The sequence below is a fragment of the Periplaneta americana genome, chromosome 10 (assembly GCF_040183065.1).
Source record: "Periplaneta americana isolate PAMFEO1 chromosome 10, P.americana_PAMFEO1_priV1, whole genome shotgun sequence".
Lineage (NCBI taxonomy): Eukaryota > Metazoa > Arthropoda > Insecta > Blattodea > Blattidae > Periplaneta > Periplaneta americana.
The window spans coordinates 112,455,811-112,469,610 of NC_091126.1; the positions used below are offsets into that span (position 1 = coordinate 112,455,811).

General features: G+C 32.7%; 1 long non-coding RNA gene across 1 annotated transcript; it reads left to right on the top strand.

The window, feature by feature from the left end:
• The first annotated feature begins 5,223 nt into the window (after nt 1–5,223).
• Nucleotides 5,224–11,505, top strand: LOC138707962 (uncharacterized). The gene is made up of 6 exons (XR_011334485.1): nt 5,224–5,874; nt 6,838–6,994; nt 7,101–7,351; nt 7,614–7,739; nt 7,966–8,173; nt 8,390–11,505. It is a non-coding gene; the product is annotated as an uncharacterized lncRNA (long non-coding RNA).
• The last annotated feature ends 2,295 nt before the right edge of the window (nt 11,506–13,800 follow it).

A 13,800-nucleotide genomic window follows, 5' to 3' on the forward strand; every position in this document is an offset into this window, starting at 1 on the left:
CCTAAAAACCGCCATTATACAAGAGCCAACATGCTTTCAAAAATACAAAGCAATTAATAAATAAATTACGAAAACTGAAAACCACAAAATTCACGAAAATATTATCACTTGACATAACCAATTTATATACAAATATCCCTATCAATGAAGCTTTAGATATAATATCCTAAAAAAGAAATGAACTTCAATTAAATAATAACATAATTCAACAAGTAATAAATCTACTACAAATTTCATTGCAACAAAATTATTTTCAATTCCAAAATTGTAATCCACGCGAGTACTGACGTCAGTTTTTTGTTCAGGTAAGTGAAATAGTTTTTTACATGGTTATAAGTGATGCAATGCAGTAAGTTTATGAAAAAATGTGTGACATCGTTCCATCCTCTTCGTAGTTGGCTGCAATGGGTACGGAAACTACAAACAACATTGCAAATGATAGAATTGAAAATGAAAGTGATGATGAAAGCAACAAGGGAGATCTTTAGAATGAAGTTCACGATTCTAATTCAGAACAAGACACTGATGATGATGATGATGATGATGGTGATGATGAAAGACTAATGTCTATAAATGATGGAAACTGATATACGGGTAGAAACAAGACTACAATTTGGCAGGAAGAACCAGTAGCTCAACGAGGGAGAAGACGAGCACAAAATGTAGGGTAGTGATTCATTTACCGAGCCCTAAAAGGGCTGCAAGAAATGCGCGGACCCACACAGAGAGTTTTGACTGCTTTATTGATCAGACAATAATCAATGTAATTGTAAGGTGTACTAATATTTGTATTGGCGGCCGGGTAGCTCAGTTGGTAGAGCAGCTGGCTACGGACTGGAAGGTCCGGGGTTCGATCCCAGATGGTGATAGGATTTTTTCTCGTTGTCAAACTTTCAGAACGGCCCCGAGGTTCACTCAGCCTCCTATAAAATTGAGTACCGGGTCTTTCCCGGGGGTAAAAGGCGGCCAGAGCGTGGTGCCGACCACACCGCCTCATTCTAGTGCCGAGGTCATGGAAAGCATGGAGTTCTACCTCCATGCCTCCAAGTGCCTTCATGGCATGTTACGGGGATACCTTTACCTTTTACCTTTTACTAATATTTGTATTTAAAAAGTGAAGCGTAATTACGGACGTGACAGAGATTGCAAATTAACAAATGACGTTGAAATTGAGGCACTCTTGGTTATTTTGTATTTTGCTGGCGCCTTGAAATCGGGAAGACTGAACGTAAGAGAACTATGGGATAAAAATGGCACAGGAATAGAGTTAATTTACCTGACAATGACCTACTATAGATTCCAATTTTTGTTACGATGTCTACGCCTTGATAACATTTATGACAAGAGGAAAGGAAAGAAATTGATAAACTGGCTGCTATACGTGAAGTGTTCGAGTTATTTGTTCAGAACTCACTAAGGTGCTACATTCCAAGCGAATATGTAACTATAGACGAGCAGTTGGTTGCATTCAGAGGACGATGTCCCATGAAAGTGTATATACCTACTAAACCAACAAAATGTTGGATCAAAAATTTTGCTATGGTGGATGTGAAAACATATTACACTCATAACTTGGAAATTTATGGTAGTATTGAACCAGATGGTCCATTTCACCGAAGTAACAGTGCACATGTAGTGGTGAAGAGGGTGGTTCATTCCATCAAAGGAACAGGAAGAAATGTGACCACCGATAACTGTTTCACGAGCATACCTCTGTGTTTAGATCTTCTAGAAAATGACAAAATTACACTTTTAGGAACCTTGAAAGAAAACAAAAGAGAAATCTCTCCTCATTTCACAACTACTAAGACAGGCAAGTTAACAGTACATTGTTTGGATTCAATGAACGCTGCATAATTATTTCGTATGTACCAAAGAAAAATAAAACACTGTTAGAATTATCAACCATGCATTATGATAAGGCAATGGATGAGGAAACGGGAGGAAGCTAGAAACATGAAATAATATCATTCTATAATAGAACTAAATGTGCTGTGAATGTCCTGAAGCAGTTATGCTCAGCCTATGATGTAAGCAGAAATTCACGACTTACTAAACATGTAATTTGTTTGAACTGTATGGAAGAAATGATTAGGCCTACTTAGATAATTGAATTAGATGTAGATTACGCTATCATGAGTGTAAAGTCTAAACTGGAAAAACAGAAATGAAAGTGCATCAATATCCTTCTTACAACACACAAAATCATCTGTAAAGTATTGTATGTGAAGTGTGAATGATTGTTACATCCCTGAATTTTTTCATTGCTACACCCCTGAGTGAGGTATTTAGTTATCAAATATGACGTAACAAAGGTCAGCAGTAGTGAACTTGCGTTTCCTGCGGGAGAGATTACATCAAAAGTTCAGGTGACCTTCAAGCAGCGAGTGAGCAACAATGCTAGATATCCTACATAATTATGATAGTGAACTAACTCATAACTATGGTGCCACAATAAATTATGACTCAAAGACAGGTCCAGTGTGGAAATATTATGCAAACATGTCACTTGAATGGAATTTGTGTACTATAATATATTTCATTATTAATATTTATATTTAATACGTTCCATTAAGCGTAACATAACCATTCTCATTATTGTAATAACTGAAAAGAATCTATTTCTTAACATTGAAATCTAATCGCAAAGTTTAAACCATGTCTATAAAAAAAAACAAATGTGGATTACCATTGTAATCCAGGTGAGTACTGGTGTTACGAAATTTAACGCGAGTAACGAAGGGTTAATCAAGATAAATTGATACTAGAAGAATTCAATAACCTACATCAGAATTTGAAATTCGCTTTGGAGAAAAGTGTTAACAATAGCATAAACTTCCTAGATCTAAATATCATGTTAAGACCCCCTAAAATAGACTTCAATATACATAGAAAACAAACGGCCACCACACACTCCATTGATAACAGTTCTATCCCTCCCACAACACATAAAGTTAGTAAATTTAGTTATCTAATTGACCGATTACTCACGACACCAATGAATAAGAATAATTACAAAAAAGAATTCAATTGCATTCAAAACCTTGCAACAGAAAACGGCTATGACAAACTCCTGGTTGAGTGTTAGAGAAGGCCGTATGGCCTTAACTCTGCCAGGTTAAATAAATCATTATTATTATTATTATTATTATTATTATTATTATTATTATTATTATTATTTAATTCATAAACTACTTAAAAATAGAAAATCCAAATTATTTAAGAAAAGACAAACTACATTGGAACCAGAAAAAGCAAACTCTAATAAAAAAATGGCAAACCATGACTTATCTTGGAAAAATTTCAAATCAAATCGATAATTAAAAAAAAAAAAAAACAGAACATCAATATAGCCTTCAGAACTAATAACAACCTTCACAACATAATTCCTAATAGAACCAACAGTAATGAACCTTTTTCAAATAGTGGTATATACCAATTGCAATGCAAAAACTGCCCCAAATTATACATCGGTCAAACCCGCCGTAATTTCAGAATAAGATACAAAGAACACGCTACAGATTTTAAATAAAATACAATAGAAACAAGTCGAAATATGCTCATCAACTTATTGAAGAAGGACATGAATTAAGTAACATAAAAGATACATTAAAAGTTATCAAGGTCAATAACAGCCCCTTAATAGACACGGCAGAGCAATATTACATCGCTAGGAGTTTTAACGAAGGAAACCACCTTTTAAACGAGCAAATAGTCAATCCCAATAATCCACTATTCAATTTATTTAAAATATTTAAAAAAATCAGACTAAATCACCTCCAATTACTACATCATGTCCCCCCACCCCCACGTCACTTCCGGTTCCGCCAGATGTTCATTAGACTAAGAACCAATGTGAGCACCGAACGACTCTCAGTCGAAGCCAAACCAACGTCGAACACACAACACGTCCAGCTATTGCACGTAAGTTACTAGCACAATCAATGCATTTGACCATCAGTACATTCAAATAAGTAACAGCAATACTTTTATGTTCGCAGTAAACAAGGCTAGGCTGATAATCGGACGGTGACAACTATGAATTTGTAATATTTCAACAACGGCAAACCGAAGAAAAACAATAACCAGGTATTACTGTAACTTATAATACGTACCATGTTCCATCTAGGTAAAGTGCTTCATCATGTGAAAGTGATCAAACAAGGAACATTGGTGCAATAACAATGAATAAGACAGGTCAACATTAAGTATTTTAACATTTTAACATTTTATATCACAGTGTAATTTAACAATTTTAATGACTGGATAACTCCATTTGACAAAATATAACGTCAAGCTAACCACATTGTTCTACAAAAGATGGACAACATAGCAGAAGAACAAATTAGTTGATAGGTTTTAATTGTTGGTAATAATTCAGTGTTTTAATTATCTAAATAAAAGTGTTTTACATGTTATGTTCAAATCATCAAGGGTACACATTATATGTCTCACTTACACAGTTCATGTGCATCTATTTGAAAATGTAATTAGGCAAACTTTCATACATTTGAAAATGGCACATTAGTGCCGAAAACGTTCATGTTATAATCAATTTATATAAAATGAGATAAGCTCAGACGGCTCATGTTAATTTAATATAGTATTACAACTTGCTTATCGGAAAAACCTTATAAAATGAAATCTATAAATCAGTGTCTATCATATTAAGGTTTAAATCCTCAACTTTTTTATTTTCAAGTTTACCTCAGCGGTCGAGGTTACCCCAATTTGCGGTGTGGAAAATAGTTATTTATATATTGTACTCCAATTTTACAGAAAACCCTATTTTACCTGAGATAGGTCAATAGTTAATTTCTCATGAAGTAGGGGGAGGAGTTCACCACGCGATGTACCTTACGAGATATGACCTACAATTTTGAAGCTACTAATTTTGACTCTTCTCACAGGAAATATAGAGTTCCAATGATGCATAACTATAGTTAGGAATGAATTGAATTAACAGTCCAGGAACGAACAATTATATTATTTCAAACAATGATACGTGATCAGGGCCATGATTCAGTTGTAAAGAGCAGAAAGAATTACGTTTATTCCCAGCTTCTGAAACTTGTAGATTAACTGCGTGTGGAATTCTTCTAGGATTTTAAAGTAAAATTAATAAGAACCATATACACTTACTGTATAGCATAAAAATATAAAATAAATTACGCAAACCCCGTTTTCTGATGTGTTCTCGTATAGGGAAGACCAGGTAACTTGATACCCTAAGGGTGAAACCTAACCATTTTTCCCCCATTACTACAAATGCTAGTGGATTATGGTGATTTTCTAGTTTGAAGGTTGAATTTTCTTTTGCCAACTTCGTTTCGAATTTCGATACTGACAAATACTATAAATGGTAGTGATTTTGTAACCGGTATGTTGGCAGCTGAGGCAAATATCGACAATATTTGCCGGTACTGGAGTTCCATGAAATTAAAATTGTACTAGATTTCTCAGCCGGTTACTGGAAGATAGTGAAATTCGAACTTATTAATAATTAATTAATATTAGTATTAATATTAATACATTATAGTTATGTTATGTGTTGCGTTGTGGTTATAATTCAAGAATAGTCAGATAAGTACGAATGAATATAATATACTTGGGCGTGATAATGCACGTGGGTAATGGATAGAAATATTATTTCAAATTTTAATGAATTTCTTTCGTGTTTAGATTTTTATTACTATGTCAAAAAAATGAAATAGTGTTGCAGTGAATCCTCCAAGGAAGAAAATGTGTGGCATTCAGAGTACGCTTCAGAAATCTGTAGTTCACGTGTATAATGAGTTGAAGAAAGAAGGTAATGAAGAAGGAATTATGCTAACGGAGACAGCAATTACAACCAGAATAGGACAATTATTAGGAGTAAGTATTCTTAAGCATACATTTCAAAGTGGTATTCAGTTTTAGGAGTTTGCACTAATAATTTCATGATTGTGGTCAAACAAAACAAATTTTTAGGTTAGGCCTAATGTTTAATCAAGTCAGTGATTTTCATATTGCCAAACTAAATACATTTAAGATACTGTAATACTGCAGTAGGTGATAGCTTAAATACATTTACAAATTAGACGAACAAGTAATCAAACAGCACGAAAGTAAATTTCCAGTTTTCTCTTTTGGTATTAAATTAACCGTTCAGATCACAATTTACATGCCACATCGGCCGAAGAAAATACAAGTCATATTGTAATTATTAACTTGATATTGCAGCAAATATTACATGAATGTTGGCCTGTTATGGTGCTTAAAAATAATTCAGTTTTATATAATAACTATATAACATACTCTATAAAGCATAGGAACGTTGACTCTGGCTGAATAATTTATTCATGACTGGTCTAAGTAATATTAAATATGGTGTTTCTTCAGAAAAGCTACCCCACCCAAAGTACTTGTTAAGATATAACACTCGAGAGGATGAGGACGCACTACTGGGAAACTAACCATTTCTCTTCGTCCTGGACCTCTCGCATGTTATATTGGTAATTAGTAACAAGTTTGAGGGAGGGACTACAACAATGCATTAGAATATACAGGTAAGTGTCAAAGGATTTTTGTGCTGAAAGTATTTGTGGCTGTGCACTAAAACCACGTGTTCATCACTATGTAAATATCACAGAAATCAATTAAACAAAATAAAATTATGCCTTCTTTGGTGTAGCTTTTCTGGAGAATTACCTAAATATTAGCCTACTTAAACCTATCGTAGACCCAACCTAACATGTTGATCATTTTCTATTCATATAGCTGTAAATGTTGGTATTATGCATGAATTTTATGATATAACAATTTTTAGAAGTATTATGTTATTGTTTGTTATTACAGCTTGGCTTAACTACAGCCACGAAAGTGATCAATTCACACAAGGGGACCCCACTCGTGACACTAGGAAAACATAGACTACGTAAACATCCAGTGACTGATGCTGATGATTTTACGGAAGATGCAATTGCGAGATTTATTTATGACAAGTTACATAAAGGTAGGGAAGTTACAGGAATTATTGTGTTGATTTATGCAATGTAATTCTGATATTACTCATAGGCCTATGTATAAAAATATGGCATAATTTTCATTTACTGTTACAGGGGAAGTACTAACAGCAGCAAAAGTTCTGGAACATATGAATGATGATTATGAAACATATTTATTTAGAGTATCCTTATCATCGGTGAAAAAAATTTTGAAAGAGATGAAATTTCTATGGAGCAAAGGGGATCCTTATACACATGTATGAGAAAGTGATGTTATTCGTTTTTAAGAGAATATATAAGAAATGTGGAGCGTGAGAACCCTAAACCCGTAGTATTCTTGGATGAGACTTGGATTTTTATGAATGGTAAATTTCAATGTATTGTGAGACATTGAGTGATTGAATTTTTTACTAACAAATAGATTAACACTTATGTGGAATATGAAATTGCAATTAATATAGGCTACTAGTAATGAATTCAGGTGGGAACAACATGTTTTGCAATTAATAGTTTCATATTATAACTAGAGGTTAGTTATAAAATTCTTGAACGGTTTTCCTGTCTTTAAAATTTTTGTGTCTCTTAGAGTGTCAATGTGAATTGCTTTTCTCTCTCTGTTTTTTTAAGTATGATCACCCACTTATTCATGAAATAAACCAGGTGAAGTTTCCAGTGACATGAATGGTGTTATTCATAGGCCAACAAATGAGGGTGGAAGATTAGATGCCGGAACGAAAGGTGGATTTATACTCGGTAAGTTATATTGATTTATATTTTACGTAAATTTGGCAAGAGTAATTTTTTAAATCAGGGTACAAAAATATAAAAATTGGTGACTAAATAAAAACGTGGGAAAGCCTTTCACCAAAGAGGATCTCATGTCATGTCATGTTATGTTATGTTATGTTTTATTTTCTTTATTTAAATGCTGTGAATTCATGTGACGTAATTATATGCCCAGGTATAATTTTTATTGCAGGTGCTGATTTAATTTTTTCATGCAATTGAAAGAAAAGTCAGGACTACCATAGTGCTATGAATAGCCCTGTAGTTGAGAAGTGGGTGCAAACACAGTTGTTGACCTGAGAACATTAGGGCAATGCGTTATTGTCATGGATAGTGCTGCATATCATAGCAGACTTGTGAAAAATCAGCCAACAACAAAATGGAGGAAAGAACAGCTACTGGTGATTGCAACTGAATATAATAGATTTGTTGTACTAAATGATAAGAGTTGTACTAAATGATAAGAGTTGATGGTGTGAAATCACCTTTTGATATTACATTGCAATATTAATTTCCATACTTTACAGTCATTATTATTATTATTATTATTATTATTATTATTATCTTTACTACTACTACTACTACTACTACTTATAGATGCTACTTTTTTCTTTCAGGTGAAATTGAATCTACATAAGAATCCTAAAACAACAGAGCCTTGCCAATTACTGTTCTGAAGCGGCCTTGTCTTATGTGTTGTGTCTATATACAATTAATTCTTTCAGTTTTTTTTCCCCTTTAATGTAATGAAGTTGTTGGTTGATTGATACCAAGTGTTCAGCAGTTGATGTCATTTGTTATCTTGCACTCCAATATTTAACCAGATGATTGAAAGCTGTGTAAAGTTAAACAGTCAAGACAATGATCCATATCTTCATTGAGATTTCAGAAATGGCATGGGGAGATTCTGAAATATCAGTTCTTTGTAAATATTTGAGACAATCATAGCCTGTGATAATATGAGTACTGCCACTGTAGATTTTCATAGAAGTTCAGTTATTAAATTAGGTGTATTATTTTTACTATGTATTGTACTATATTTTTGTTTCGCTTAATTGATGAATTATATATGCTGTAAATTGAATAGTAGACTGTAGGTCTATAGCTTAACTGATGAATTGTATGTGCTGTAAATTAAATAGTAGGCTGTATACCACAAGTGATGAATTGTTTATGCTTGTAATGTGAAGTAATTTGCATGATATTTATTATCAGTTTCTGTATATTTCAACTGATTGAATTGTTTATACTTTTAAATTGAATTAACTTGCTTGCTATGTATTATATTTTATAGCTTAACTGATGAATAATTGTTTAGGTTTGTCAATTTAATAATCTGAGTGCCATGTACTTCATATTTTTAGTGGAGCCACCAATGTAGCTTAGTCAGTAGACTCGTTGGCCTGCAAATTCAGAGCTGCACTCGAGGGTAGTTTGGATCCCCCATTTGGTCTGATTAGTTGGTTTCTTCTGAGGATTTTCCTCCATCGTGGAGCAGACGCCGGATGGCCTATTGCAATTTTTTCATTTGCTTTAGAATCATTCCGATTTTTGTTACCACATTGTCATGTTCTGATCTTGTTATTCTTTTAACAGTGTGGTAAGATGCAGGTATAGATAACCTTACAGTAATTTTGCTACCTTTCAGCTACCTCATTACCTCCCACTCCATAAAGTTCATGGATCCACGGAAGTACCAGTCGTCGATGTAATTCGACCATTTTGCTTAAAATATTAAAACACTGTAAAATATTGAGATTTCATGCTGTTACGTCCATTACTGCAGCAAGAACATCTGATTTTGAATCTGATAGTATGACAGCCTTCTCAGATTTATGAAGTCGATACTGGAGATTTTGTAAGCTTAAAAGTGTATCTAAATTTTCACTATCAAAATTAGTCAGTGTTTGAAGTTAGTTAGTTAGTTAGTTAGTTAGTTAGTGGCGTTTAAAAAGGGCGCGTCAGCTACTATGGCTATTTGCGCCCTTATCTAAAATCTTTCACTAAACACAAACACAATACAATAACCGGAATGTTTAAAAAGCTAAAAAGCGTTGTCACGGTTAAAATGGGGCAAACAAGTGTTTGAATATAATTCCCTGTAAAAGGGAATATACTGGTATTGTACTACAACACCACTACATCTATGGCTTGGTAAACAGGATCCATCTATAAAAAATACTGTATGTAGTCACTCACTGACCAGATCATTTATCGTTTCTAATGATTTTTAAAATGTCTGGAGAAGTATCACATTTCTTAACATCATCTGTTAAAGTTAACTTATATACTATTCATTTTGAAATAACTTGGGATTGTGTTTTATTAGTAAAGTTTCCCTTAATTGAGCAAGTTTGAGTTCTCCAAGTAGAGTCAAAAAGTCTGTTGGGATTTTGGCTCAGTTTATTAATATTTGTGGACTGTGATTTTTTGTTCTAGACAACCATATTATCTGCAAATGATGAGATTATCATAAGATCTATTTCTTTAGTTAGACCATCGACATTAATATTGGAAAATGTATTCCTGAAAACAACAATGTGGGAAGCCCAGATGAATCTGTCTCTATTTACATATTTGTGACAATGAATCAAATAATCAAGTCACTGACCCAGTGTAACACTTTATCATGGACACCCTAAGTTTGCAATTTCTTAAGTGATTTATATCTACAGAGCCATATGATCCTTGAAAATAAATTAAAATTGTTAAGTTGTTTTGTTTTCTGTTTAAAATATCTTTAATATCTTGACTAAAATTTAAAATCTGTCCATTTGTTGAATGCAATTCTCTAAAGTCAACCCAATAAAATGAAAGTTAGTTACTAGATTCCAGGAACCAATTCAATCTATGAAATCATCTCTTCCATAATTTTGGCTATCATACTAGTAAGTGGTATCTGTCGATAACTCGAAAAGATATTAGTTGAATAATTGCTTTTCAAAATTGATGTTATGATAGATTTTCTCCAGACAGATATTGTATTTTAGATGAGATTACAAGATAAAAGTAGTGAGTTTGCTTGTTTGCCAACATGTTTAAGAAAATCAGCATGAGTATTGTCTGGACTTGGAGATGTTTTGGGTCTTATGTTATTAAATTAATAGTAATATTCAGTTCTTGATTAAATATTGTTATATAAAGTAGATAGTAGATTTAATATTTCTTTCAGTTTTTCCTTAATAGTCTGACGTACACAGATAAAACTAACAACCACACCACCAACTAATCTAATAGAAATTAAAATATAATTAAATGTAGTAAAAGTAATTAAAATTATAAATACACGTAATAAACCATAACCCCCTAATTTCAACAATATACTATTTTATTCCCTTTTACAGCTTGTAGATAATTATTAATTATAGTTATTACTTATTAGCATAATATTTATTGAACTTATTGGCTATTTCACTTCGTTTGAAAGATGTTATTGTGTACAAAAAGCATTTTTTGATGATCGTTTCATGCTGTATGTTGTGTATAAATCTATGATTTCTGGCCATCTGTTCTGTGTAATCCATCTTTTGTATAGAATTAATAAAATATTCTTTTGGTAGTAATTATTTTATTAATTGAGTATTTAATTTTCACCAGCTCACATTTCTTGAATCATTTGCTTTTTCTTATTTAAATTTAGGACACAAGAGCCAAAAAGAGACTTCACAGTTATGTATCATACATTTTTTCAATGACAGACGTGGAGTTGCAGAAATAATAAGTGTAAGTGTAGCATTATTAAGCAATTTACAAACAAATGAAATCTTTAAAAAGGTATCTAGAAGTGAAATTACTTATGGCTTTTAAGGACCAAAATTATTTTTGTAAGTTGATTTATTATTATTTCAGTTTTAGCATAGTTGTATTATCCATTTCCTTACTAATTTCAAAAGATAATCAGAAGTTCATTCGAATTCCAACCAAAAGTCAATTGGTTATTAATTTATCTACCTTTAGGAAGTACAGTATATGTACGCTGGAATCTTTGAAGTGAAGTGACAATAATTTAATTGGTCTTGGAACAGATTTGATTCTTGAATATTATATACTATACTTTGTTGTATATTTACGTCTAGTAACCTATTAATGCTAATACTAATAATAATGTAAAGGAATAAAAGAATAGAACATAGCAATACATTTCTCATTATTATTGAAACTATTTAGAATAACCTTCCAACATTAAGGTAAAGTACGGTGAGTAAAGAAGTCATTCAGTACATAGGATCGTGATTTTACTACATGTGGTGATATCTGGTAACAGTTGGCAACACTGACAAGGCGGAAATATTTGCTGTTTGGGAACTGAACTTACGTGATCCTCACTATATATCGTGTGCACACTTTTAACTTGCCTGTCGCTAGAGGGATGCTGTCGCGCCAACTGTCAAATGTTGGTATATTTTATACGTATGAGTTGCGCGACTGTATGTGTTCTCGCTTAACCCGATCACGAAGGGCGGCGTTTTAACCATATAAATTAGTTGGAATGCATAAACAGTAACATATACATCTCTAAAATGTAGTGTAATTCCATTAATAAAATTTGAAACAATGATTATGAGACACTTCAGACATAATTCACTTGCGCGTTACGGTGTAATATTAATTATTGTGTGAAAATTACGTTGTTCGTATGTGTAATACCTGACTTTATTTCGATTAAATATTGCAAAATTCTTGTTCATTAATTTATGCACGATTCAATAATTTGCAATTGTACCGCACGGATATTTAGATATGTTGAAATTATAGGTTACGTTTACTGGACCAGGTGCCCCTTTCTGTCTAAACTTAGTGATCTCCAATGCCTTGCCATTGATATGAAAATTATAGGTTATGTTTACCATATTTAACTTACATTCCTTAATTCGCAATCATACATTATAATTAAGCATAATGTCATATATGATAACCCGGACATCCAATTTGTCTGTATTTTAATACTACAATTGAGTACTGAATTATTGTATTTATCAACTACTTAAGGGAAGAAGTAACACAATTGTACGTACACTAATTTCATAGGATTGATATGGTAAATGTTTTGTCTAAAATTAAGGAAGGTAGATGTGCTGAATTGGAATCGCAATATAAATTCTATTGTATTAAACCTCAAAATAGCTTCAATTCAAAACTTAAAATGTTGACGCGAACAGATTATGTTAACATGTAAAATTCTCTTCACATTAAAATAACACAGTTTTGTAATTATTTCTGCAACATATTACGCAACAAGAAGTAAACGGAACGTATGGACACATTACACTAAATAAAGCTTACCAATGATACGCAATAAAGTAATAATATAATATTTCACTGAGCTCCATACACTGAAATAGAAAACCCAAACAAACATTCTAGATCGAAAAGGCATTGACTGTGCCGTATTTCGCATTTTTGTGAAAAGCTATGTAAACTGTGAAATATTCGTTATCGGTAGTAATAACTGTAAATGGCTAAAATAGAATAATTTGAATAATAATGTCGACATGGTTGGCGAGTTGGTATAGCGCTGGCCTTCTATGCCCAAGGTTGCGGGTTCGATCCCGGGCCAGATCGATGGCATTTAAGTGTGCTTAAATGCGACAGGCTCATGTCAGTAGATTTACTGGCATGTAAAAGAACTCCTGTGGGACAAAATTCCGGCACATCCGGCGACGCTGATATAACCTCTGCAGTTGCGAGCGTCGTTAAATAAAACATAACATTTTTAACATGAATAATAATATGGGACAAGGAGATGTTTGTAGTAACTATAAATTGTAAGAAAAATAGGTTAGATTTATCCTTCTTCCGAAAAATCCAGGAACGTGAGTTTATAGAATATAATATATATTTTATGAAAATAATATATAAACCTTATGTATTTCATATTTCAATAGTGGAAGGAAGGTGTTAATTTTTTTAAAAGAACACGATATCGAAGGTGCATACATTTTATGGTCTGTTAGGGAAAGAGTCTGTGATAAAGCGATAGTAGCGATCCTGGTGGTGAGCAACTATCTATGTTTGCATATTTAGTAAG